The sequence below is a fragment of the Oncorhynchus masou genome, chromosome 13 (assembly GCF_036934945.1).
Source record: "Oncorhynchus masou masou isolate Uvic2021 chromosome 13, UVic_Omas_1.1, whole genome shotgun sequence".
NCBI lineage: Eukaryota > Metazoa > Chordata > Actinopteri > Salmoniformes > Salmonidae > Oncorhynchus > Oncorhynchus masou.
The window spans coordinates 59,427,110-59,454,506 of NC_088224.1; the positions used below are offsets into that span (position 1 = coordinate 59,427,110).

The following is a 27,397-nucleotide window of genomic DNA, read 5'->3' on the forward strand; positions in this document are numbered from 1 at the left end:
CAGACAGACAGACTCAAATAGGTAGCCTACATTTAGGCACCCCCATCACCCAATCACTCCCTTCATTTTTCAACATCAATTCATTTCCAATATATTTATGTATGAGTCCTCCCTCCCCTCCCCCTCCCTCCCTCCCTCCCTCCCTCCCTCCCTCCCTCCCTCCCTCCCTCCCTCCCTCCCTCCCTCCCTCCCTCCCTCCCTCCCTCCCTCCCTCCCTCCCTCCCTCCCTCCCTCCCACTGTAATCCATCAATGTTCCATCATCCATCATGCAAACAGCCCCAGAGTTACCATGGCAACCACCATGGGCCCAGCTATGCGCAGCTCTTCTCTGATTGGCTGGCACAGTGGCAGTCTGAGCCTGTCTGGTAGATGTGGTAATTGGCTGGGAGTCTCAACCCCCCCCCCCCCCCATCCACTTCACATACAGATACACACAAACACGCATACAGTACTATAAACACACCAACACAATCCACATAAGCTTCACAGACATCCTTGGAAATGGAAGAGGGAGACAAGGGGTCAGAATAATGTGGGCAGGAAAAGAGGTGGGAGTAGACTAGTAGTAGTCTCTTGTTTGTTGGATAGCCGGGGGGGGGGGGGTATACAGAATTTGGGAAAAGGTGGAAGTGGGAATTTTGCCAAGAAATGGATGGAAGAATATATATATTTTAAAATATAAATTTTCCCCAAGAAAAAAAGGTGTGTACTAGCGATGATTCTGGCTTCTGGAAGGTGAAGAATGGAATTCAGGATTTGTTCAGCCAGGTCTCTCCAGGACTACAGTATGATAGATGCCTATTCTCCAATCTATCCCATACAAACATTATAGCTCAAAGAGAACCTGTTTACTTTCAAGCCATACGAGGTTCAAGTAATGCAATCATACTGTGGTAGATCATTATATTTTGGGGAGAAAAGTGCCCACCTGGGTTTATGGATCCAAGCTCCAAACCATCTATTGTAAATAGCGTATTTATGATACTTAAAACATAATGGATGAATTTTCAGCTTTTCACATTTTCTTCAGAAATACACAAACATTGCTAAATTGGTGGGTGTTCAGAAGCTCCACACAGACACACACCACAGCAGACGGTTTCAGGAGTTACAACTTTTAATAATGATTGTTTGTAAATGAAAAAAACAGTCAGGAGAGAAAAATTTGGGAAAATTGGGTGCCTCGAGAAAGACAAGATGAATTTACAGTGAATGAATGAATGACAGCTATGCAGTTGCAGTCAATATTTCAAAGCGTTCCCAGGTAGGAGACAGCAGAGAAGGAAAAAACAACCCAAGTGTCCAGGAAGATTTAATCTCCATCAGGGTAAATACGAACAAATTCATTTTATCCAGTGTTTCTTTTTTTCCAACAGACAGTTACAAGAAAGGAAAATGTGCACACACTCACACAGGAATTTATTATTTGGGGAATAAGAAGTGCAAGCAAGATCACAGCACGACAATTTACAAGAGGGCCAAAATCCTGCTTCGTTTGAGGACTGGCCAATAATCTTCTTTCCCTTTTGATCCTACCCCCAGTCTAAAGATGGGGGGGGGGGCGAGGTCAAAGGTCATATCTGAGCTTGAGTCACTCCTCTTTCTGCAACTGCATCTTTTCAGATAGTACAATCAATGTAGTTTGACCACCACATCCTCATAAGTGCCAGGAATAAATTCAGAAGGCTTATCAGTAAACACGTTCACATCAGCTCACCTCACTCACACAGAATCACAATTCATCATCCGGCTATTACCTCAGGACTGGCTCTGAACACAACTCGGATTGGATATTGGTGGGACACTTAAAAGGACGAAAGAGTAATGTGGTGAAGGTTTTCACATTGTCTTTTGAGGAGCCTGTCCATTAAAAGGTGAAGAGTTTAATTATAGGACACAATCTATTATGACACATTGCACTTATCACAATCAAGGGGCCCAAAATTCAGTAGAATAACATTCTGGCACTTTGGCCCGATACCAGATCTGTTCTCCAAGGGTCATTGTCATGCGACAGCACAAACAGATCTGGGATCAGGCTACTGTCACTCGGGACCAACGACGGTAGCGAGTACTGTGGCTTCAGCAGTACCCATTCTAGCGTAGTACACTAGTGTTGACTGTATTCTTGGATGTATCGGAATGCAGCCTGTGTCATGGAGAGGAAGTTTGAAAAATAATAACCGTCTTTTCACTGTGTTTGTTTGTTTTTCAAGGACCTCATTATGAGTTTAAAGAGACTGTGCATCCCAAATGGGACCCTATTCCCTATGTGATGCACTACTTTTCACCAGAGCCCTATGGCCATTGTAGTGCATCATAAAGAGGAAAGGGTGTCATTTGGAACGGAACCACTGACAGACAGACATCGCCTTCAAGTCCGCCTGAGTGTCTCTCCCTCTCTCTCACACACAGCCACACACACGTACACACACATGCCAAACAAACAAACACACTGTGCAAAATGTTTGAAGTAGAAAAACACAGACATAAACAAATAAGAGAACAATACTGAGAGAGAAGAGGTGAAAACATCCCTAGTTATTCGAGAAAAATAAATAAAGTAGATATCAAAATATGAAATCGAGAGAATGTCTGGTATCACACATGCCTAAATGATGGTACATACATTTTGGGTAGCACAGGTAGTAACATTTCCCCCCAATATGGCTGTGTGTGTTGGATCATACCATAGTAGAATATAAACATACATTTGAGGAGTAGAGACATTACAAATATGGAGGTAAATAGGACAACCACTTTTAAGTGCATTTAAATAGACACAAATTGTATTTTTGAGTTCCTATTTCGATATGCACTGAGACGGTGAATTATGAAATGGCAATTAGTCTTTATGATAAACAGAGAGAGTGACAATCTATTTACAGCAAAATGTCTCCCAACTTAAAGCTCTAGGAAGAGTAGGAGGGATCATTGGACCAATCAAAGTTGCAGCCTCATACAATAGTCCAGTCAGATAGGCCACGAGGGGAGGGGACTTTGGGTTGAAAAAAGACTCGTCTCAGTGCAAGCGCACAAACTCACATGCTGGCGTCCCAGTTAGTAGAAGTCCTTGCTTTTAGCTTACTCTTTGAAAGCACATTATATTACAAGTTCCTAGCACACAAAGCAGTCTTGCAGATAGTAAAGAGCTCAATTCTACTAGTTTTGATGACTTTTCACAAAAATGAGTTATCCTTTGAGAAAAAACAAGGGCTCGGAAGAGAGAAACGGCGCAAGCTGGCTTGAATTCGTTTGGTCCAACAGAAAACATAATACAGTAAGTCATGGTGGTGTTTCTAGGAATCAGAATCATCAGAAGCCACTCCCCTTCCTGCTCCCTGACCCTGCCATAGGTCCTGCCTAGCACCTGGTTGGCTACGGTTGGCTCTCATTTCCACGCAGTTTTAGGAGGGCACATTTGCCCTCACTCACACACGCATACACACGCACATATACAGATGGACACACACACACATACAACTTTACCCAAATGGGTCACAAACACATTATTGCGAATTAAGTGTGCTTTCTTAAATACATTTTATCCTTAAAATATCTTTAAAAACTATAATGTTAACACCATGCAAATAAAGTACCAAATAAAATGTTAAAAAAACATTTGGGCCCTGTATTTTTGACAAGGCCAGACAATAAAACCTGCATTGTCCACACTTAAAACATACCTACATTCTTGCTAAACACACAGACAAAATACACCAAGCTCCACCAAAGTCATAGCAGTCTCATGTTGGCTTTTTCAGTTGTTGTTTTGAAGGAAATGAAGGTAACCAGAGGTTCATAGTTGAGGAAAACCTTTGCTCTAATTCATAATTTTTTTGGACACAAAATTTGATCTAAGTGGCTGATGACAGAGTGACGACCTCTCCACTTTCTCTCCTCTGCAAATGTCATAAAGCCACAACAGCTCTGCGCGATGGTATCAATCCCAGAGTACTTCACTTTCAAAGGCCTTGAGTGGTGGCTCCATGTGGGAGGAAGGGGGCGGGGCTGCAGCTGCTTTAAACCTAACGAGGAGTCTGGTCGTCACTACGGCCTGCTTCTCCCTCTCTCTGTGTACTCTGCTGCCAGGGCCACAACCGAGTGTATGGGAGTGTATGGGAGTATAGGGCCACAGTGGCAGCTGATGCTCGTTAGGGCTCCTCTAAGGACCCTTCACAGGGGAGAGCATGGCTCTTGAGTGCCCTTGTGGGCTACTGATAAACAGCTCTTTGGAGGCAGCCGGTGGAGGGACAGCAAGCCCCGGGGGCAGCCCAGTTAGGCTATTGATGATCAGATGCTCCCCGCTGAGGCTGCTGGGATAGAAGGTGGTTCCTCATGGGCCAGAGGTGCCAGAGGTGGAGGGGACTCCAGGGGCAGGTGGCTGGGCCTCAGCAGGGGCAGACTGGAGGAGACCTGGATGGAGCATGGTGCACCCTGGGATGTAGGTACCTCCATTGACGTTAAAACAGCTGGGGCTGGGAGACCTGATGACTGGAGAGGTGGACAGACGTCTGTTGTCGTTTCATAGAGGAGGAAAAACTGCAGGGCGTTGGGGGTGTCTTCTCAGATTGGAGTTGGTCCAGTTGTTATGTTTAGGGCGGGGGGGGGGGTAACGTGGTAGATTAGGTCAGGGTGATGTAGGCCGAGGCCTTCTCTTTCAGCTGTCGCAGACACAGATGGCAACTCCAGCTCCCTGGAAGATCAACAGTTCACAAGTTCACTGGTTATTGGAAAGCCTCGGGATTAACCCTTGCAGAATAAATGACCACTGTAAACTGAATACTGATTGCGAGTGCATCACCACATACTGTGGTCAGGTAGTGTGATAGATTTGCAATCTCTTAGCCATGTCAACTTGACTTACGGATGACCTAAGCATGCAGCACGTGGCCTTTCCCCTTATAATGCACCTACTGTATAAGGGACATCATGAACCCAGCCATTGCATGGTCATCAACTACCAACAATATGCCGGCCTAGGTATACTATACAGTATTCTATAGGACTACACTTGGCCTATATCCTCCACATATCCTGTAGTGTACCTACCCTCTGGGGGCTCCGCCATAGGGGGGCTCAGGCAATACATATGGTAGCCTCTGTCACAGTCATCACAGAATAGTAACTGATCCTGGAACAAGGAAACACACAAACACAAATAATGTTATGACATTATCAATCAAATATAGGACATACTACACATAACTCACACAGGCCCAGATTTGCACAGGCCCAGATTGCACCCATTTTTGTTGCGTGTTATTAACCTTTACTAAGGAGGAGGAGTCCAGGCGAGTGTTGTTGGGGTAAATGGAGAGTGGGATATGAACGCAACACGTAGTGTTGGTCCCATGTTTCATGAGCAGAAATAAAAGATCCCAGAAATGTTCCATACGCACGAAAAGCTTATTTCTCTCAAATGTTGTGCACAAATTGGTTTACATCCCATGTTAGTGAGCATTTCACCTTTGCCAAGAAGCTGATTGAACAGCATGATCATTACTCAGGTGCACCTTGTGCTGGGGAAGATAAAAGGCCACTAACTTGGCATACTGACTGCAGGAATGTCCACCAGAGCTGTTGCCAGAAATGTTTTACTTCCCTACCATAAGCCTCCAATGTCATTTTGGAGAATTTGTTGGTACGTCCAACCGGCCTCACAACCGCAGACCACGTGCATGGCGTCATGTTGGTGAGCGGTTTGCTGGTGTCAACGTTGTGAACTGAGTGCCCCATGGTGGCGGTGGGGTTATGGTATGGGCAGGCATAAGCTACGAACACAATTGCATTTTATTGACGAATTTGAATGCACAGAGATACCGTGATGAGGAAACATTCCACAGGTCACAATCAACAGCCTGATCAACTCTATGCAAAGGAGATGTGTCGCGCTGCATGAGGCAAATGGTGGTTTTCTGATCCACGTGCCTACTTTTTAAAACTGTTTCTGTGACCAACAGATACATATCTGTACTCCCAGTCATGTGACATCCATAGATTAGGGTCTAATGAATTTTGTTTCAATTGACTGATTTCCTTATATGAACTGTAACTCAGTAAAATCTTTGAAATTGTTGCATGTTGCATTTATATATATTTTCAGTATAGATGTTTTGGGAGTGTGAAGGGGCGTGTGTGTGTGTGTGCGTGTGGTGCTCACATCATTCTCGGAGGTGCCACACAAGCTGCAGGACTTGCACTCGATACACTGCCAGCGGTAGGTCCGTACGGCTGCCGTCATGTTGACTGTGAACTGCAGGCAGGACGGGTGGCCTGGCGACACAGAGAGGGACATACACACTCTTCATGTTACACTTCGTCACCATCGTTGTCGTCGTCATCAAGTTGGGCTTGTTTCCACTACACCCACACATAATAACATCTGTGTCATAATGACACATTTAACACCAACTAAAACCGGTGTCCATAGGAGTGTCTGTCTGTCCGTACCTGAGCGTCCACAGTCGGCACAGGAGATGAGGTCCTCGGGACAGCCGGTCTTCTTGGAGCCGCCCAGGCAGAAGTCACAGTAGCCGTTAGGGATGACCGACCCATCTGCAGCTTTCTTAGCTGCAATCACACAGGTGGAAAGGTTACATACGACAGAGCTCTTTCCCTAACAAACGCACTCCTACAGAAAAGCTGCATACTACTCCTATATTCTATGCTCTAGAATATAAGAGTAATCCAGCAATTGTATGAAGCTCCATTGAGCACAGACCTAGAGCACAGAGTCTATGGCTGTGGTCTGTGGTTACTGATAATTCTGCTACTGAGGCTGGTGTAGAGCTGAGGACTCAACAGGCTTAGGACTAGACTGACGTAGGAGGAACATCGCAGGTTTGGAGAGGGAAAGAGGAAGATAGAGAGAGAGACAGGGTGAGAGAGAGAGTAAGCAGAAACGAATGAAAGCGGCAGAGACAGGAAACATAGAATGAGACAGAGAATATGAGACTTCCAGCCAACCAGACTGCAGAGCGTCCCAGCTGGATAAAACTCACCCTCCTCCATATGTTGGTTTTGGTAAAGCAAGCAGCAGGCCCGCTAAAGCCGGGGACTCGCCAGCTCGTGCTCAGCCAGGGAAGGGAGGAGTAAGACGGGAAGGAAACGCCACTGGGAGGCCCAGGGGTCTGTTAAATATTGTCAAAGGAACGGTGGGGGGCTGGGACAGACTTGCTGTGCATCAAGCGGCAGGTGCGCATCAAGCGGCAGGTGCGCGGCGGGAAGCCATTTTAGAATAACCATTAATGGAGAGCAACGTCCCTCTGCATGCATCCTCTCTGTCTCACTGACTGCAGTCGATTGCATAATAACTTTAATATCTCTGATCACGTAACCAGGACAGTGTATTTGTATGTGTCCTTTATTCCTGTATTAAGATGTAATGGACAGGAACATCACAATGACTCACCATCGTGCCATGTAAGACAGAAGAAGACAGACAACAGTATACAGTAGACTAGACAAGCACACACAGGAATTCATTCCGAATACGCAAACACACACACACACACACACACACACACACACACACACACACACACACACACACACACACACACACACACACACACACACACACACACACACACACACACACACACACACACACACACACACACACACACACACACACACACACACACACACAGAGAGAGAATTCAGCAGCAGTCGGCATGGTGGAGTAATCAGCGGCTGTCTGGTGTGTGATTTGGAGAGCCAGGGCCCTCTCCAGCGAGGTTATTAATCGAGCCCAGGGTGGATTGTGGCAGGGGGGTGAGTAGGCGGGGGTGGAGCAGGGCTAAGGGGGGGTGGGGGGATTGGGTTTTCTACTCCACAGGGTTGGTCAATAAACCCCAGAGGAAAAAAAACAACTCTGATCAGGATGAGAGGAGAGGGGGGAGGAGAAAAGAGCAGAGGAGCTGTCCATGGTACCAGCACAGCAGCCAGCCAGGCAGCTCTGTACGTTATTGTATAATGAGGGGCAGTAATGTACAGTGGAGTGGTACATTACGTACATTCAGGGGACTGTGGAAAGCATACCAAAATAGGTTTATTAATGAAATACGTCACTTTGAGTAACGTTTTTTTCTTTTTAAGCCTCTGGCCTTGTGAAAAAAACACACACCTCTTCTTTGTGTGTATTTTATTTCAACAGACTGCTGCTGACTGTGCTTTACCACAGTCCCTGGGGAGCAAAGCTGTATATGCACACACAATTACATAAAACTATATGCCAAACGGCACATACTACAAACAGTGTTGCTCTGGGGCTCTGTGGACCGTGAGGCTGCGAGGACCCCTGAGAGTGAATCAGCAGGCCCTGACACATCTATGTGTGAGAGTGCTGCCCGCTGGCCTGCCTGCTCAGAAAGGAAAGCCCATCGATGATTAATTGCCTGTGGCCATGCTTAAAGACTGAGACGCTAACCTGAGGTGGTACATCCTTAAGACAGACAGAGAGAAAAGAGAGATAGGGGGTGAAAAGGGGAGGGGGGGAGAAGGAGAAATAGAAGGTGGAAGGGAGAGGGAGATAGCAAAGCGAGTGGCAGAGAGACACATAGAGACATACAGACCAAACCAGACAGAGAGACACAGAAAACTGGCAGACAGGCAGACAGAGACAAAGAACATGCGCGAGAGAGGTAGATAAAAATGATCACAAGTAGCACGTTCCTGAGGTTGTCATGGGTGATACACACCTCCCTCCCCCACCTCAACTCCAGCTCCACCTTTCCTGTAACACCCCGCCAATTACTGGGAGAATACAGGCAGAACAGCACACTTCACAGCTTTTAAGTGTGTCTCGGGGACCCACTGGGAATTAGGGGAGAGAGATGAATCCTCAAATACCCCCCTCATATCTCCCCACTCCCTTCCGTTCCCTTCTCTCGCTTTCTCTTCCCCTAACTCTCTCCCCTCTCTTCGTCTACCTCTCTCTCTCTCGCTCTCTCAGTATAATCCTCTCTACCTCTCTTCCTCTCCCCTCCGCCTCTCTCCATCCCCCTCTCTCTTCCTCTTTTCCGATCTCTCTCGCTCTCTCCGCGCTCTCCTTTTTCTCTCCAACTCACTCTCCCTTTCTCACTCCCTCATTCTCAATACAGCCTGCTCCTGGAGTTTCCACATTCTCATTCCAGCACAATCCCTGGCCTAAGAGCCATACCGCACTGGCTGGTCGATAAAGTGGCCACAGCCTTATCGAGTTAACACTTCCGCCGGAATACCCACAAGCACCTGTTGCCTGGTCTCACTTTCTCTATGCTTCTCACTCTCCTCCACACTTTCATTCCTCCTTCTGCTCTCTCACCCATGTCCCTTCACTCTGTTTTCTGAGCACAAACCTATTCACACAGGTCCAAGCATGCAGTACAATGAGCTTAAACTCATACACCGGGCCAACAATTAGATAGCTTAGCTTAGTTATTATGGTTTTGCACCTGACAACAAAACAGGGTTTCACTAAAGCAATCCTACTAGTCTAGTGTTAACCAGTGATGATGCTGCATATGATGTCACTGTGAACAAACCAGACCAACAGAGACACAGATCAGCTCCTAGCCTCACCTACACACCAACACACTGCCATCACCACAACACAAAACACATTGCAGCATGGCAGGGGAGCAAATGGAACAGAAGAGGAGAGAGGAAGAGGAGAGAGGAAGAGCAGAACACAAAGAGGAGAGGGAAGTGAAGAAGTGGCTGCTGCTGTGTCAGAGCGTCAGTGTAAAAAACACACACTCTGCACTCCTGTCGCCAGGCTGCTTAATGAGGGGAGCGCCACATCTAGACACACACACATACAGATACACACTGATATAATGTATACACACACAGATACAAATGCACGCTTATATAATGTATACATACACTCACATTCACAGACAATACACGCACACATGCGCAAACACGCACACAAGCACACACCGGAACATGTGCAAGTACACACTGAGACAAACGCACGCACACACACGCACGCACGCACGCACGCACGCACGCACGCACGCACGCACGCACGCACGCACGCACGCACGCACGCACGCACGCACACACACACACACACACACACACACACACACACACACACACACACACACACACACACACACACACACACACACACACACACACACACACACACACACACACACACACACACACACAGATTTATAGCCAGCAGATCTTTGCATCATAACTTTTAAAGGCTCGTTCCACTCCCAACCCCCACCCTCTCTCTTCAGCGTGACGAATGAGAGTCCCTCTGCCCCCAATCCAGCCTTCAGTATCAGCTTTCATCCAATGCATACACACACTAGGGCTGTGACGGTCATGGAATTCTGGGTGACATTTTAGATGACAGTTATTGTTTTCTCACACATTTTCTCCTCTCCTCTGCTATACCCTATGAATGTCCCACCTACTTACTGGTCCCGTACTGTTTTTGATTGGGCTTATATATAATCCAATTCCTGAAAAACGGGGTCATTTTAAGATATATTTGTATTCATCGATAAAGGTAAAAAGAATGTAAAACAACCGAGAACCTTCATGAAAGGCATCGGGTAAAAGTGAATTAATCCACGAATAAGAATATAACTGTACGGTGCATTCGGAAAGTATTCAGACCCCTTCTCTTTTTCCACATTTTGTTACGGTACAGCGTTGTTCTAAAATTGATTAAATTGTTTGTTTTTTCATCAATCTACACACCATAATGACAAAGCAAAAACTGTTGTTTTTTTTTTAGAAACTTTTGCAAATTTATATAAAAAAGAAAACCCTGAAATATCACATTCACATAAAATTCAGACCCTTTACTCAGTACTTTGTTGAAGCACCTTTGGAAGCGATTAAAGCCTTGAGTCGTCTTGGGTATGATGCTACAAGCTTGAATGACCACGTTTTCATGAATTTAATGATATAATGGGGGAGGAAGGTATTGCCTAGGCAACTGAAGACTTGTTTGCTACAACACGTTGCTTATTTCAGCAAGGAGCAACAAAGTTTCATCACGTTGTAGTCCATGTTACGGCAGAAACAGACAACCGCACGAATGCCCAGCCGTCCAGTCTTCAGTCAGCTGTTCGTTACATCCCCCCCCAAAACAAATGACGGTTATTTTATTTTCATGACGATCTTCATCCATAACCGTGGTGCTAACACACACACACACACACACACACACACACACACACACACACACACACACACACACACACACACACACACACACACACACACACACACACACAGAGAGAGACAATGGTTCAGTATTATGCAGGGAGAGTGACTGTGAGTCAGTCAGACGAAAAGTGTCAGTCACAGATGAGAAATCTCATGAGGTACCTTTCTTCTCTCACCCTGGCTGTGCTTCTCTCTTTCTCAGAGGAAATTTGATTTTCTTCTGCAATCCGTCTATTGTCACACAAATACCTACACCATCTGTCCCCACCTCCTTCTTCAATTCTCTATCTCCCCCTCTTTATCTCTCTTTTAAACGCACACGCACACACGCATATACGCACGCGCACGCACACACACCAGCAAGACGCAATGCAATAACATGCTCGTTTCTCTTCCCTGTCCAGTCAGCAGGTTGCGTAAGTCCCAGTGCATTGTGGGTCTGAAACAGAATGACATTGCAAAGCGAGAGGACGGTGGAGATTTTGGTGCATAATAAAACTTGATCTATGGCTGCAGTGTAATCACACTGACCTGCACACTATGTCAGCCTCTGTGGCAGCATAAGAGGCTGCCTCTGTCTGTAGCAGATACACATACATAAACAGTACACACGTATTTGTATATAAACACATACACACGTATGTATATACACACATACAGTGGGGCAAAAAAGTATTTAGTCAAAGTATTTAGCCAAATACTTATTTTCCACAATAATTTGCAAATAAATTCATAAAAAATCCTACAATGTGATTTTCTGGATTTTTTTCTCTCTCATTTTGTCTGTCATAGTTGAAGTGCACCTATGATGAGAAATACAGGCCTCTCTCATCTTTTTAAGTGGGAGAACTTGCACAATTGTGGCTGACTAAATACATTTTTGCCCCACTGTATATGTTCACACACACACACACACACACACACACACACACACACACACACACACACACACACACACACACACACACACACACACACACACACACACACACACACACAAACACAAACCATACATACACACTTCACATACACCCCTGTGCCAACTGGAATGTCTTTTTGATGCTCAGAAAAATGCAAACATGAATCATTTTTGGTGATCCTAGTAAGATTGTGTGTGTGTGTGTGTGTGTGTGTGTGTGTGTGTGTGTGTGTGCGTGTGTCTAAGCCCTAACAGACAGACAGATAGGTTTTCATGAGCAGGATGGGGGGAGGGGGGTTATACTAAGATGGCCAAATGACTGAGGATCCAATCCTAACCCGGCAAGCCTCTCCTCTGTTAATACAGAATACAAAATGAGGCAGTGCAATATCAGCCTGCCTTCTCCCTGTCTGGGGTAATATATATGATAAATCATAAAGAGAATTCTTTACTTTTACTCTCCTTCCTTCACTCTGTCTCTCCTTTCTGTTGCCTTTAATGAACTCCTCTGCTCCCTCCATTTCAACCCCTCCAATGCCAAACTCCACTCCCCCCTCCCACCTCAATGTACATAACAACATACTCTTTAGGAGGGATCCCAGCCAGTCACTATAGCAACCAGATTGCTAGGCAACAGTCGTTTCTCTTCCTGCTTTGTTGTGGCAGAGGAGGCAGTGGAGTGGCGTGGCGGCAGGCAGCGTGAGCTGGTCTGGCTATGCAGGAAGCTACTGTACCGGCACTGGCACCAGCAGCACAGGCAGCGTGAGCTGGTCTGGCTATGCAGGAAGCTACTGTACCGGCACTGGCACCAGCAGCACAGGCAGCATGAGCTGGTCTGGCTATGCAGGAAGCTACTGTACCGGCACTGGCACCAGCAGCACAGGCATGTGGAAAGTTCAGGAAGAAACCAGACCAAAATAACAGCTAAAGGTGATGGTCGGGGTTGAATCATTAACTTGTTAAGTCCAGAAAGGTCTTCCCTCTAATAAGAGACATTCTTTACCATGGTGGGGCAAAATGGTAGACAAAATCCCAGACCCGGTTACAGCAAGCAAGGGACTGACTACACCGAAATAGATCTCTGTTTGAGCTGGACTATAGAATCTAAAGTCAAGTAAACTCCTAGGGGCATTTTCCCAGACACAGATTAAGTCTAGTCCTGGAATAAAAGGAAACTCAATAGTGAATCTACATTGAAAATGCTTTTTTTAGTCAGGATTAGGCTTAATCTTTGTGGTGGAAACCACCCCATAAACCGGTTGTCATTTGGACCATGTTTAGCTTTATTGTATATGGTTAGGTACAGTATACATGTTCTGTGTTTGTAGTGGTGTGGTGAGCTGATCATGTAGTGTGTGTTGCATGTTCAGGGTTCATGGGTCGTGACTGTACTGCCTCGCCCCCACCACCCCGGTCCTCTATCTCTCTCTCTCTCTCTCTCTCTGAACCCAGCCTGTGTCTCCACTCAGTCTCCTGTATAGGCTACTTACTGTGCTCTGTACCTGTCTGCTACAGTACAGACAGAATGACTATCCAGGACAAACTCATTTTCACCATGTCACCAATACCAGCAAAATCACATAAATCAAATAAATCATAGCACGTTTGAGGGGTTCATTCAGTCGTTTTTACCTGATTAAGTTGACTCATGTCGAAAAAATAACGTTCAAAGTGCAATTTATATTCCTAAAACATAAATTGAAAATTATACGACTGCTTCCTATTTTTGTTTATATAGCCGAGTGTCAAAACACCGTTTTTAAATATCCAAATAAATTCATGATCAATATTCTGAAATAAGTTGTGATATGTTGAAGACTAATGCATACAATTACTCCCTATACACACGTGTCACACTTGTGTTCAGATTACTTGTATTTTGCTAAATTAGTACTTTAAAAGCTGCTCACGCATCAAATTTACCAAGCAGTCATTCCAGATTGAAATTGATTAGCTTGTTCTACTGTAATCAATAGCGTGCACAGATGAATCACTCACGTCAATATTGTATGGAAATCAATGGAACTGGGGACAATTCACTGCCATTTGCGCTCTTCTAAAATACAAACCACAACGAAATTGGGTATACTAGATATACTTGTCGATATTAACTCCTCTCCTTGTGAATTTCACAACTGCGTTCTAAACCCTGCGACAGACAGGTGAGTATGATCAAATCAACCGGAAAACCAAAGATATGAATCTGTTTAAAGCAATCGAATTAGACTCATCTTGATGACTATAAACTTGTACATTAACATCACCAATCTGAGGTAAAAAAATAAATCACTAAATTGTATGAGGTGAAAATGCGAGCTTGTGTAAAGAAGTAACACAAACTGTCCACATTAGCGTATTATAAAATAATGTCATATTTCAAAAATAATTAAACAAGTCAATTTTGGATGATAGTACATGTTGCCCACTCACAAAATATTTCAATAATTACATACAATTGAACTGGGCGCTCTAGACTAGAGCCTCTATAGTGTCTGTGCAGCTGTCTGAACGTTCCCAGTCCCTACCATGATACAGGCCCTCCACTGTCACCAGACCCTCATTAAAAGACCACCCTCTCTCTCTTACTGCAGGACTTTCATCACATGTGAACCTGCTGGAACAGAACCAACTACCACTCCACAGATATCATTCCACATATAGTATCCTACCCCACAGACAGGGAGAGAAAGAGAGAACCGAGACAGCCAGGACGCCAGGATTCCTTCTCACAGTGGCAGAGCAAGGTGAGCGAAGCCATTTTGTGAGCGAGGTCAAACTGGGGAGAAAAATGTGAAAATAAATAAATATAGAAAAAGAACAACAGGAACGAAAGGACGCTGACCTTCAAACGGCTCAATTACATGTTACCCCCCTCCACCCCTCCATCCCCCCCTCCTGCTCTCACTCCTCCGACCGTCTGTCCGTCCAGATAAACCAGACTCGGAATCTCAACTCTGATTTGGGGAGAGGACGTAACAAGAACTGGCTTGACTCTTTCTGCTCACAAAACCAATTTTCAGGTGCACACCAGAGGGCCGCCCTCTAAAGTAAACACCCCTCCCTCCTCCCCATCTCATCAATGCCCAAAACCAGCCCCCACCACCCCTGCCTCTCTCACTTTATGAAGAAGAAGAAAAAACTGAGAGGCAGCCATGAATTTTAATGTTGCAGTTCAGTTTAACAATCAGCTTCCACTCCTGCAACGGAAATAAATACAGAAAAAAAATGAAGAAAATGATAAGCGATGGATAAGTCGTAAGACAAAAACAGAGAGAGGGAGTTGAGGAGAGAAAGAAATGGAGAGAGGGATTCAGAGAGAAGCGGGAAAGGAGAGAATGAAAGCCTGGTAAACTGGCGATGGAGAGTGAGGGAGAGAATAGGGAGAGAATGAGAGGGGGAATGTGTGTGTGAGAATCTCATCTCCCTGATGGAAAAGGGAGAAAGGGAGAGAATGAGAGGGGGAATGTGTGTGTGAGAATCTCATCTCCCTGATGGAAAAGGGAGAAAGAGAGAGAATGAGAGGGGGAATGTGTGTGTGAGAATCTCATCTCCCTGATGGAAAAGGGAGAAAGAGAGAGAATGAGAGGGGGAATGTGTGTGTGAGAATCTCATCTCCCTGATGGAAAAGGGAGAAAGAGAGATAATGAGAGGGGGAATGTGTGTGTGAAAATCTCATCTCCCTGATGGAAAAGGGAGAAAGGAGAGAATGAGAGGGGGAATGTGTGTGTGAGAATCTCATCTCCCTGATGGAAAAGGGAGAAAGAGAGATAATGAGAGGGGGAATGTGTGTGTGTGAGAATCTCATCTCCCTGATGGAAAAGGGAGAAAGAGAGAGAATGAGAGGGGGAATGTGTGTGTGAGAATCTCATCTCCCTGATGGAAAAGGGAGAAAGGAGAGAATGAGAGGGGGAATGTGTGTGTGAGAATCTCATCTCCCTGATGGAAAAGGGAGAAAGGAGAGAATGAGAGGGGGAATGTGTGTGTGAGAATCTCATCTCCCTGATGGAAAAGGGAGAAAGAGAGATAATGAGAGGGGGAATGTGTGTGTGTGAGAATCTCATCTCCCTGATGGAAAAGGGAGAAAGAGAGAGAATGAGAGGGGGAATGTGTGTGTGAGAATCTCATCTCCCTGATGGAAAAGGGAGAAAGAGAGAGAATGAGAGGGGGAATGTGTGTGTGAGAATCTCATCTCCCTGATGGAAAAGGGAGAAAGAGAGAGAAGGAGAGGGGGAATGTGTGTGTGAGAATCTCATCTCCCTGATGGAAAAGGGAGAAAGGAGAGAATGAGAGAGGGAATGTGTGTGTGAGAATCTCATCTCCCTGATGGAAAAGGGAGAAAGAGAGATAATGAGAGGGGGAATGTGTGTGTGAGAATCTCATCTCCTCGTGGAATAATCTGTACTTTATCAAACTGATGGAAAAGGGAGAAAGAGAGAGAATGAATGGGGGGTAAAATAATGAAATGAAAGAGAAGAACGAGACTTTGTATTTCAGCGATCTTCCACTCTCAGTTTCTGCATTTTGAAACGTATATGTCTTAAACTTGATTTCGGACCTGCAAAACATTTTGGGACTATGTCAACAATGGACTAATGAAACAAATGCCAAAATATCGTTTTTGGATGGAGTTTTCCTTTAAATTTGCCTTGTGGAGTGGACCAGGCTTACACTCTAGTCTAGACATATTTTAGGAAGAATATTACATGAATAATGTATGGACCAGTTTCATTATAACCATTCATATTAATATCATTATTATATATGGTGTAATATAAAGGACGGGGTGCATCTGCAACCACAAGATAGAAAAACGCACTCACACACTAGGCTTCTATTTGCATTTCACAAGAGAATTTAGTTTTGTGGATGTATATATTGATGTGTGTGTGTGTGTGTGTGTGTGTGTGTGTGTGTGTGTGTGTGTGTGTGTGTGTGTGTGTGTGTGTGTGTGTGTGTGTGTGTGTGTAACAGTAGGAGAAGAGGAGGATATTAAAACCTCTCAAATGTAGTCATTCTCTTCTTTTTCACCCTGCAGAGCCCTAAAACTGCTGCACACACACACACACACACACACACACACACACACACACACACACACACACACACACACACACACACACACACACACACACACACACACACACACACACACACACACACACACACACACACAGAGGCATCAGCACCAGGACCCAGTGACGGACAAACCACTAAGACAGGCCAATTTCAAACAGAGCTCAGCCAATTAAGTCTAGGAGGTAAATGGGTATTTTTCTACAAGTACATTGATGTGGACTACAGCTGTGTTTCTGTCTGCGTCCCAAATGACACCCTATTCCCTACAAAGTGCCATTTGGGATGCAACCTCTCTCAGTGTAAATTACCAGCTCGGACATGGAATGTGCTAGGGGAGAGAGAGGGGACAAAAAAGATCCCTCCTCCCGCCACCCTTCCTCTCAGTGTCCCTGCTCAGCCAATTAACACCGTCCAACTCAGGGCCAGGCTAATCCAACAGCATTACAGAAAGCCATGCAGGCAGACAAACATAAACGCTACAACATTGTACATCAGCGTGTACTTCACACGCTGTGTGCCGCAAAGGACATGTGCAAGTTGCTGTGTAGTAACATTCTGTAGGATACTGCGTCTAGCTTGGGTTCCTCTGACGTGACATGCGAGCGGAGGGTACATGGCATAGTGTAGCAGCCAGCCTCAGGGTAGAGCGTAGAGCCCGCTGTAACACATGACATAGTGTAGCAGCCAGCCTCAGGGTAGAGCGTCGAGCCCGCTGTAACACATGACATAGTGTAGCAGCCAGCCTCAGGGTAGAGCGTCGAGCCCGCTGTAACACATGACATAGTGTAGCAGCCAGCCTCAGGGTAGAGCGTAGAGCCCGCTGTAACACATGACATAGTGTAGCAGCCAGCCTCAGGGTAGAGCGTAGAGCCCGCTGTAACACATGGCATAGTGTAGCAGCCAGCCTCAGGGTAGAGCCCGCTGTAACACATGGCATAGTGTAGCAGCCAGCCTCAGGGTAGAGCATAGAGCCCGCTGTAACACATGACATAGTGTAGCAGCCAGCCTCAGGGTAGAGCGTAGAGCCCGCTGTAACACATGACATAGTGTAGCAGCCAGCCTCAGGGTAGAGCGTAGAGCCCGCTGTAACACATGACATAGTGTAGCAGCCAGCCTCAGGGTAGAGCCCGCTATAACACATGACATAGTGTAGCAGCCAGCCTCAGGGTAGAGCCCGCTGTAACACATGACATAGTGTAGCAGCCAGCCTCAGGGTAGAGCCCGCTGTAACACATGACATAGTGTAGCAGCCAGCCTCAGGGTAGAGCGTAGAGCCCGCTGTAACACATGACATAGTGTAGCAGCCAGCCTCAGGGTAGAGCGTAGAGCCCGCTGTAACACATGACATAGTGCAGCAACCAGCCTCCGGGTAGAGCGTAGAGCCCGCTGTAACACATGACATAGTGCAGCAGCCAGCCTCAGGGTAGAGTGTAGAGCCCGCTGTAACACATGACATAGTGTAGCAGCCAGCCTCAGGGTAGAGCGTAGAGCCCGCTGTAACACATGACATAGTGTAGCAGCCAGCCTCAGGGTAGAGCGTAGAGCCCGCTGTAACATATGACATAGTGCAGCAGCCAGCCTCAGGGTAGAGCGTAGAGCCCGCTGTAACACATGACATAGTGCAGCAGCCAGCCTCAGGGTAGAGCGTAGAGCCCGCTGTAACACATGGACTCACGCTTGTGGTTGTTCTTGCGCTGGAAGGGCAGGGTGTGTCGCTCAGAGTCCTCCTCTCCCTCCTCGTCTGCTAGGTGTGTGTGAGTGTAGTGGTAGCTCAGGCCCGGGCGGTTTTTATAGCGCTTCCCACAGACTAGAACACAACCACACGCACACAAACACACACACACACACACACACACACACACACACACACACACACACACACACACACACACACACACACACACACACACACAAGTCAAGAGACAGAACTAAATGTATCCCAATTATCATAACATATCTATACATCAGTAAATACATGACTGAACGTAATTGTGCTCCACTGTAAATAGATACACTCACAATGAATGAATGCTGTATCCATCGCGAGCTAATACCATGTCACCGTTTCAGTTGGAATATTGCTCTATAGTGTTCCGTTAGTGCTTGTTGCTCTAGCAGACTCATTCCCACTAGAGGAGTTGTCCCCATAACATTGGCAGTGAGAGAATTGCTTTCTTTGTGCAGAGTGGAGACAGCAGCCATATGCTTGCCAGCGTAGTTTAGCTTACAGTAAGAATGTTGTCTATGGCTCTTAGACATGGTGTGTGTGTGTGTGTGTGTGTGTGTGTGCACGTGCGCGTGTGTGATACTCACTGTCACAGACGTACGGCTTGTCCCTGTCCTCAATGGTGCTGGGTTCTTGTCTCTTCCTCATACCCCCTACACCACAGGCCTGCAGCGAGAACACAGATGGGTGAACGGAGTTCACACTCTATACACACACACACACACACACACACACACACACACACACACACACACACACACACACACACACACACACACTCCTACACACCATAATCATCTGCTACTTTAACAGGTGCCCCCCTCTCTCTAATCACCCTTTCCTCAGACAGGCGGGGTTGATGACACCTAACAGGGAACTTCAAGCTCCAATGAACAACATGGCTGTTTGGATGACAGATACAGCGTTACAGCCTGCAGCGAGGCTTCACACAGGACGGAGAGAGAGACGCCTTTCTCGTCTAATAAGAGTTATTTAGAATGCATCCATGTATACAATCTGATAACTCACTGCTTATCCAAATACTGTGTACTGCATCTAAAGCACACATGATTGTACTGTATCTAATGCCCACACAATTCATACACTACTAATACACTTACAAAAATGACTTGTTTCCACCCTCCATCCCAAAATGTATGAATTGAGTATAGTGAACTGAAATACGAGTTGGTATCTGTTTAATCTTTAAAGCTGAGAGGGAAAAGAATGTCTCCTTAGTACTCAGAGCACGGCTGCTACTGTACCGCCGACAGGCTGAGAGAAGAGGAGCGGGAAGGAGAGAGGAGAGGGGAGCCGAAAGGAGAGGAGAGCCAGAGCAGAGGAGAGGAGAGACAGCCAGAGCAGAGGAGAGCCAGCCAGAGCAGAGGAGAGGAGAGCCAACCAGAGCAGAGGAGAGGAGAGCCAGCCAGAGCACAAGGAATTGATAGCACTACTTGAGAGGCTGGAGTTTGCATAACTTGCAGTGGGTCCTATGTACTAGACAAGAGAGTCAGCTAGCTCTCTGAAATGGTAAGGGAACTGGATGGAGGGAGGGAGCCTGTGACTGTCCCATTCAGGGAGATGGATCATTTCACTGGCTATTTTAGCTCCATTTGATTTGATTTGATTAATCTCTCTTTTAGTCATCGTTTGGACTAATCTTCCACGAGTTCTGAAACATTTAAATACACATTTATAATACGATGACATTTTCACATACAGTTGAAGTTGGAAGTTTACATACACCTCAGCCAAATATATTTAAACTCAGTTTTTCACAATTCCTGACATTTAATCCTAGTAAAAATTCCCTGTCTTACATCAGTTAGGATCACCACTTAATTTTAAGAATGTGAAATGTCAGAATAATAGTAGATAGAATGATTTATTTCAGGTTGTATTCCTTTCATCACATTCCCAGTGGTTCAGAAGTTTACTTACACTCAATTAGTATTTAGTAGCATGGCCTTTAAATTGTTTAACTTGGGTCAAATGTTTCGGGTAGCCTTCCACAAGCTTCCCACAATAAATTGGGTGAATGTTGGCCCATTCCTCCAGACAGAGCCGGTGTAACGGAGTCAGGTTTGTAGGCCTCCTTGCTCATACATGCTTTTTCAGTTCTGCCCACAAATGTTCTATAGGATTGAGGTCAGGGCTTTGTGATGGCCACTCCAATACCTTGACTTTGTTGTCCTTAAGCAATTTTGGCACAACTTTGGAAGTATGCTTGGGGTCATTGTCCATTTAGAAGACTCATTTGCGACCAAGCTTTAACTTCCTGACTGCTGTCTTGAGATGTTGCTTTAATATATCCACATAATTTTCCTACCTCATGAGGCCAACTATTTTGTGAAGTGCACCAGTCCCTCCTGCAGCAAAGCACCCCCACAACATGATGCTGCCACCCCCGTGCTTCACGGTTGGGATGGTGTTCTTCGGCTTGCAAACATCCCCCTTTTTCCTCCAAACATAACGATGGTCATTATGGCCAAACAGTTCTACTTTTGTTTCATCAGACCAGAGGACATTTCTCCAAAAAGTACAATCTTTGTCCCCATGTGAAGTTGCAAACCGTAGTCTGGTTTTTGTATGGCGGTTTTGGAAGCAGTGGCTTCTTCCTTGCTGAGCGGCCTTTCAGATTATGTCGATATAGGACTCCTTTTACTGTGGATATAGATACTTTTGTACCTGTTTCCTCCAGCATCTTCACAAGGTCCTTTGCTGTTGTTCTGGGATTGATTTGAACTTTTTGCACCAAAGTACGTTCATCTCTAGGAGACAGAACGTGTCTCCTTCCTGAGCGGTATGACAGCTGCGTGGTCCCATGGTGTTTATACTTGCATACTATTGTTTTTATAGATGAACGTGGTATCGTCTGGCGTTTGGAAATTGCTCCCAAGGATGAACCAGACTTATGGAGGTCTTGGCTGATTTCTTTTGATTTTCCCATGATGTCAAGCAAAGAGGCACTGAGTTTGAAGGTAGATCTTGAAATACATCCACAGGTTCACCTCCAATTGACTCAAATGATGACAATTAGACTATCAGAAGCTTCTAAATCCATGGCATAATTTTCTGGAATTTTCCAAGCTGTTTAAAGGCACAGTCAACTTAGTGTGTGTAAACTTCTGACCCACTGGAATTGTGATACAGTGAATTATAAGTGAAATAATCTGTCTGTAAACAATTGTTGGTTAAATCACTTGTGTCATGCACAAAGTAGATGTCCTAACCGACTTGCCAGAACTATAGTTTGTTAACAAGAAATTTGTGGAGTTGTTGAAAGACAATGTTTTATTGAATCCAACCTAAGTGTATGTAAACGTCCGACTTCAACTGTAGATGGTGGAAAATCTATTCCTAGTATTTACTGAATGTCTGTCTCTTACCAACTGAATACTGTTGTGAATAGAGTTTGGCCATTTTAAATGGTGTATATTATGAAATAAAATAAGCATGTTTATTTCAATTATCTTGTTGATTGATGACCAACCAACAGCATTGAGCATGACTACAACATAATAACCATATCTCCACCTTAAAACAATCCTTAAATGGTATTTCTACAAGTTACGTATCTTGATAGATAACACTTTGTTAACGGGAAGTCGAAACAGAAAAGAGAGGATGTGTGAAATTAAAGTAACATTTCAAACACAGTAAATTTTCAAATAGACAGGATGAGTAAAATTATAACCTGAGTGAAATGTGAGAAGGAAGTTGAGTTGGACCAGTTTTGGTATCCACAAGGATACACCCTGTACATGCAATGAAACTACAAGCTGAAGTATCAGATCTGAACTCGTAGCACTTGTGTATTTGCGAGAGGACAATGTTGCCCTTTGCAGTGCCATCAATACAGGGACAGTAGGTGGCTGTACGTTCCTGTGTGGTTCCCTCGTCTTACCCGTCCTTCGCGGTTCTTGCGGTTCTTGCGTTTGGGGACGTCCTCTTCCATCTCCTCCGCTTCCAGTTCATGGGGGAAATCACCGACCAGCAGCTTCTGGAGCAGCAAACACACCAGAACATCAGAGGAGATATCAGCAAGGAGGGGCTCCAGGGAGTGCTGAAGCTCCAGAACAAACCTAGCACCCCATTAGCACCCACGATATAGAATGCCCAGCTACCCCAGTGAGATCCTGCTGCTGCAACTGGATAACAGTACAATACAACAGGGACTAGGTCACACATGGGATACAAACAAATAGAGAGATACACAGAGAGAGAGAGAGAGAGAGAGAGAGAGACATGCAGGATTCTGCAAAAACATCCTCCCTGTAAAACGTAAAACACCAAATAAAGCATGCAGAGCACAATCAGGCCGATTCCCGCTAATTATCAAAATCCAGAAAAGAGACGTAAAATTCTACAGCCACCTAAAAGGAAGCGATTCCAAAACCTTCCCTAACAAAGCCATCACCTACAGAGAGATTAACCTGGAGAAGAGTTCCCTTAAGCAAGCTGGTCCTGGGGCTCTGTTCACAAACACAAACACACTCCACAGTGCCCCAGGACAGCAACAGCAACACAATTAGACCCAACCAAATCAACAAACACAAATTGGAAAGAATTAACAAAAAAACAGAGCAAACTAGAATGCTATTTGGCACTAAACAGAGTACACATTGGCAGAATACCTGACCACTGTGACTGACCCGAAATTAAGGAAAGCTTTGACTATGTACAGACTCAGTGAGCATAGCCTTGCCATTGAGAAAGGCCGCCGTAGGCAGACCTGGCTCTCAAGAGAAAACAGGCTATGTGCACACTGCCCACAAAATGAGGTGGAAACTGAGCTGGACTTCCTAACCTCCTGCCCAATGTATGACCATATTAGAGACACATACTTCTCTCAGATTACACAGATCCACAAAGAATCCAATTTCGATAAACTCCCATATCTACAGAGGTGAAATACCACAGTGTGACATCACAGCAGCAATATTCGTGACCAGTTGCCACAAGAAAAGGGCAACCAGTGAAGAACAATTGCCATTGTAAATACAACCCATATTTATGTTAATTGATTTCCCCTTTTGTACTTTAACCATTTGCACATCGTTACAACACTGTACATATACATAATATGACATTTGTAATGTCTCTATTCCTTTGAAACGTTTGTGAGTGTAATGTTTACTGTTCATTTTGGATTGTTTATTTAAATGTTGTTTATTATTTATTTCGCTTGCTTTGGCAATGTTAACATATGTTTCCCATGCCAATAAAACCCTTTGGATTGAATTGACAGAGACAGACAGAGACAGAGAGAGATAAAATAAGCCCAAAGGACAATCATTCCATTAGACCAGTAAGGGTGGCCTTCCCTCCTTTTAACACAAACATCCCCCCTGTTACAACTGCTAGTGACCAGGAGAACACTGTGCTGGTATTCATTCACTCCTAAAACGTAGGAGTGAAAGAAACACTTGCTCTCCTCGGCAAAACAAGTAGCAATATATTCCGCAAATAAAAAGTACAACACATGGGTATGTGAAAGAGAGGTGACAAAAACACAAAGTGTCACTAGAGGCAAAATAACAAACTCTTAAAAGGAGCATATGGAGAGAAGCTGTAATGGAAGAGGAAACCAAAGCACTCCTCTGTTAGCTTCCTGCTGGATACGGCAGCTAGGCGAGGCCCAGGTTCAGAGGCCTACCCACAGTGGAGCCCTGGGCCTGCTGCGTGGGCCATTTATTGAAGTGCTAATTGGCTAATTGTCGACCTTAGGGAAGGAAGACTGTCACGTCTGGAGCAGGTGGGGTAGGGACTGGAGACAGAGCTCACAGAGAGGAGATGACAGCTCATCCGGAAGAGGAAGCAGGCAGGCACGCACGCACGCACGCACGCACGCACGCACACACACACACACACACACACACACAAAGACACACACAAAGACATTCACACATACAGTACACACACCAACAGACACTGATGCTCCCTCAAATACACAGACACACACACACACACACACACACACACACACACACACACACACACACACACACACACACACACACACACACACACACACACATACATACACACACATCAATGCTCTCTCTCTCCCTCCCTCCAAAACACACACTTTCTCTGGGGAGGAGGAGAGGAACTGTGCCAGTGGGGGTGTGTCATAGCTGCAGGGGATGTGTCACTGCCAACCAGAGTCACTGATACTACACACAGGGCCATGAGAGGGAGGCAGAGAGAGAGAGAGAGAGAAAGGCATCGAGAGAGTGGGAGAGAGAGAACCAGAGAGGGAGAGAGAGAACCAGAGAGGGAGAGAGAGAACCAGAGAGGTAGAGAGAACTAGAGAAGGAGAGAGAAGGGTAGAGAGTGAGGGAGAGAGATAAGCAAAGAGGGAGGGAGAACCAGAGAATGAGAGAGAGAACCAGAGAGGGATAGAGAGAACCAGAGAGCTAGAGAGAGAGAACCAGAGAGCTAGAGAGAGAACCAGAGAGGGAGAGAGAGAACAAGAGAGGGAGAGAGAGAACAAGAGAGGGAGAGAGAGAACCAGTGAGGGAGAGAGAGAACCAGAGAGCTAGAGAGAGAGAACCAGAGCGCTAGAGAGAGAGAACCAGAGAGGGAGAGAGAGAACCAGAGAGGGAGAGAGAGAACAAGAGAGCTAGAGAGAGAGAACAAGAGAGCTAGAGAGAGAACCAGAGAGGGAGAGAGAGAACCAGAGAGGGAGAGAGAGAACCAGAGAGGGAGAGAGAGAACCAGAGAGCTAGAGAGAGAGAACCAGAGAGCTAGAAAGAGAGAACCAGAGAGGGAGAGAGAGAGAACCAGAGAGGGAGAGAGAGAGAACCAGAGAGGGAGAGAGAAAACAAGAGAGCAAGAGAGAGAGAACCAGAGAGCTAGAGAGAGAGAACCAGAGAGGGAGAGAGAGAACCATAGTGGGAGAGAGAGAACCAGGGAGCTAGAGAGAGAGAACCAGAGAGGGAGAGAGAACCAGAGAGGGAGAGAAAGAACCATAGTGGGAGAGAGAGAACCAGAGAGGGAGAGAGAGAACCAGAGAGCTAGAGAGAGAGAACCAGAGCGCTAGAGAGAGAGAACCAGAGAGGGAGAGAGAGAACCAGAGAGGGAGAGAGAGAACCAGAGAGGGAGAGAGAAAACAAGAGAGGGAGAGAGAGAACCAGAGAGGGAGAGAGAGAACCAGAGAGCTAGAGAGAGAGAACCAGAGAGCTAGAGAGAGAGAACCAGAGAGCTAGAAAGAGAGAACCAGAGAGGGAGAGAGAGAGAGCAAGAGAGCTAGAGAGAGAACCAGAGAGGGAGAGAGAGAACCAGAGAGGGAGAGAGAGAACCAGAGAGGGAGAGAGAGAACCAGAGAGGGAGAGAGAGAACCAGAGAGGGAGAGAGAGAACCAGAGAGCTAGAGAGAGAGAACCAGAGAGCTAGAAAGAGAGAACCAGAGAGGGAGAGAGAGAGAACCAGAGAGGGAGAGAGAGAGAACCAGAGAGGGAGAGAGAGAACCAGAGAGGAAGAGAGAAAACAAGAGAGCAAGAGAGAGAGAACCAGAGAGCTAGAGAGAGAGAACCAGAGAGGGAGAGAGAGAACCATAGTGGGAGAGAGAGAACCAGGGAGCTAGAGAGAGAGAACCAGAGAGGGAGAGAGAGAACCAGAGAGGGAGAGAAAGACCCATAGTGGGAGAGAGAGAACCAGAGAGGGAGAGAGAGAACCAGTGACGGAGAGAGAGAACCAGAGAGCTAGAGAGAGAGAACCAGAGCGCTAGAGAGAGAGAACCAGAGAGGGAGAGAGAGAACCAGAGAGGGAGAGAGAGAACAAGAGAGCTAGAGAGAGAGAACAAGAGAGCTAGAGAGAGAACCAGAGAGGGAGAGAGAGAACCAGAGAGGGAGAGAGAGAACCAGAGAGCTAGAGAGAGAGAACCAGAGAGCTAGAAAGAGAGAACCAGAGAGGGAGAGAGAGAGAACCAGAGAGGGAGAGAGAGAACAAGAGAGCAAGAGAGAGAGAACCAGAGAGCTAGAGAGAGAGAACCAGAGAGGGAGAGAGAGAACCATAGTGGGAGAGAGAGAACCAGGGAGCTAGAGAGAGAGAACCAGAGAGGGAGAGAGAACCAGAGAGGGAGAGAAAGAACCATAGTGGGAGAGAGAGAACCAGTGAGGGAGAGAGAGAACCAGATAGCTAGAGAGAGAGAACCAGAGAGGGAGAGAGAGAACCAGAGGAGGAAGAGAGAGAACCAGAGAGGGAGAGAGAAAACAAGAGAGGGAGAGAGAGAACCAGAGAGGGAGAGAGAGAACCAGAGAGCTAGAGAGAGAGAACCAGAGAGCTAGAGAGAGAGAACCAGAGAGCTAGAAAGAGAGAACCAGAGAGGGAGAGAGAGAGAACAAGAGAGCTAGAGAGAGAACCAGAGAGGGAGAGAGAGAACCAGAGAGGGAGAGAGAGAACCAGGGAGCTAGAGAGAGAGAACCAGAGAGGGAGAGAGAGAACCAGAGAGGGAGAGAGAGAACCAGAGAGCTAGAGAGAGA

The 27,397-nt window shown here is 45.9% G+C and overlaps 1 pseudogene; it reads right to left on the bottom strand.

Moving 5' to 3' along the window:
• Positions 1–1,106: 1,106 nt before the first annotated feature.
• Positions 1,107–27,397, bottom strand: part of LOC135552710 (zinc finger protein neuro-d4-like) — a 73,290-nt pseudogene continuing 46,999 nt past the window's right edge.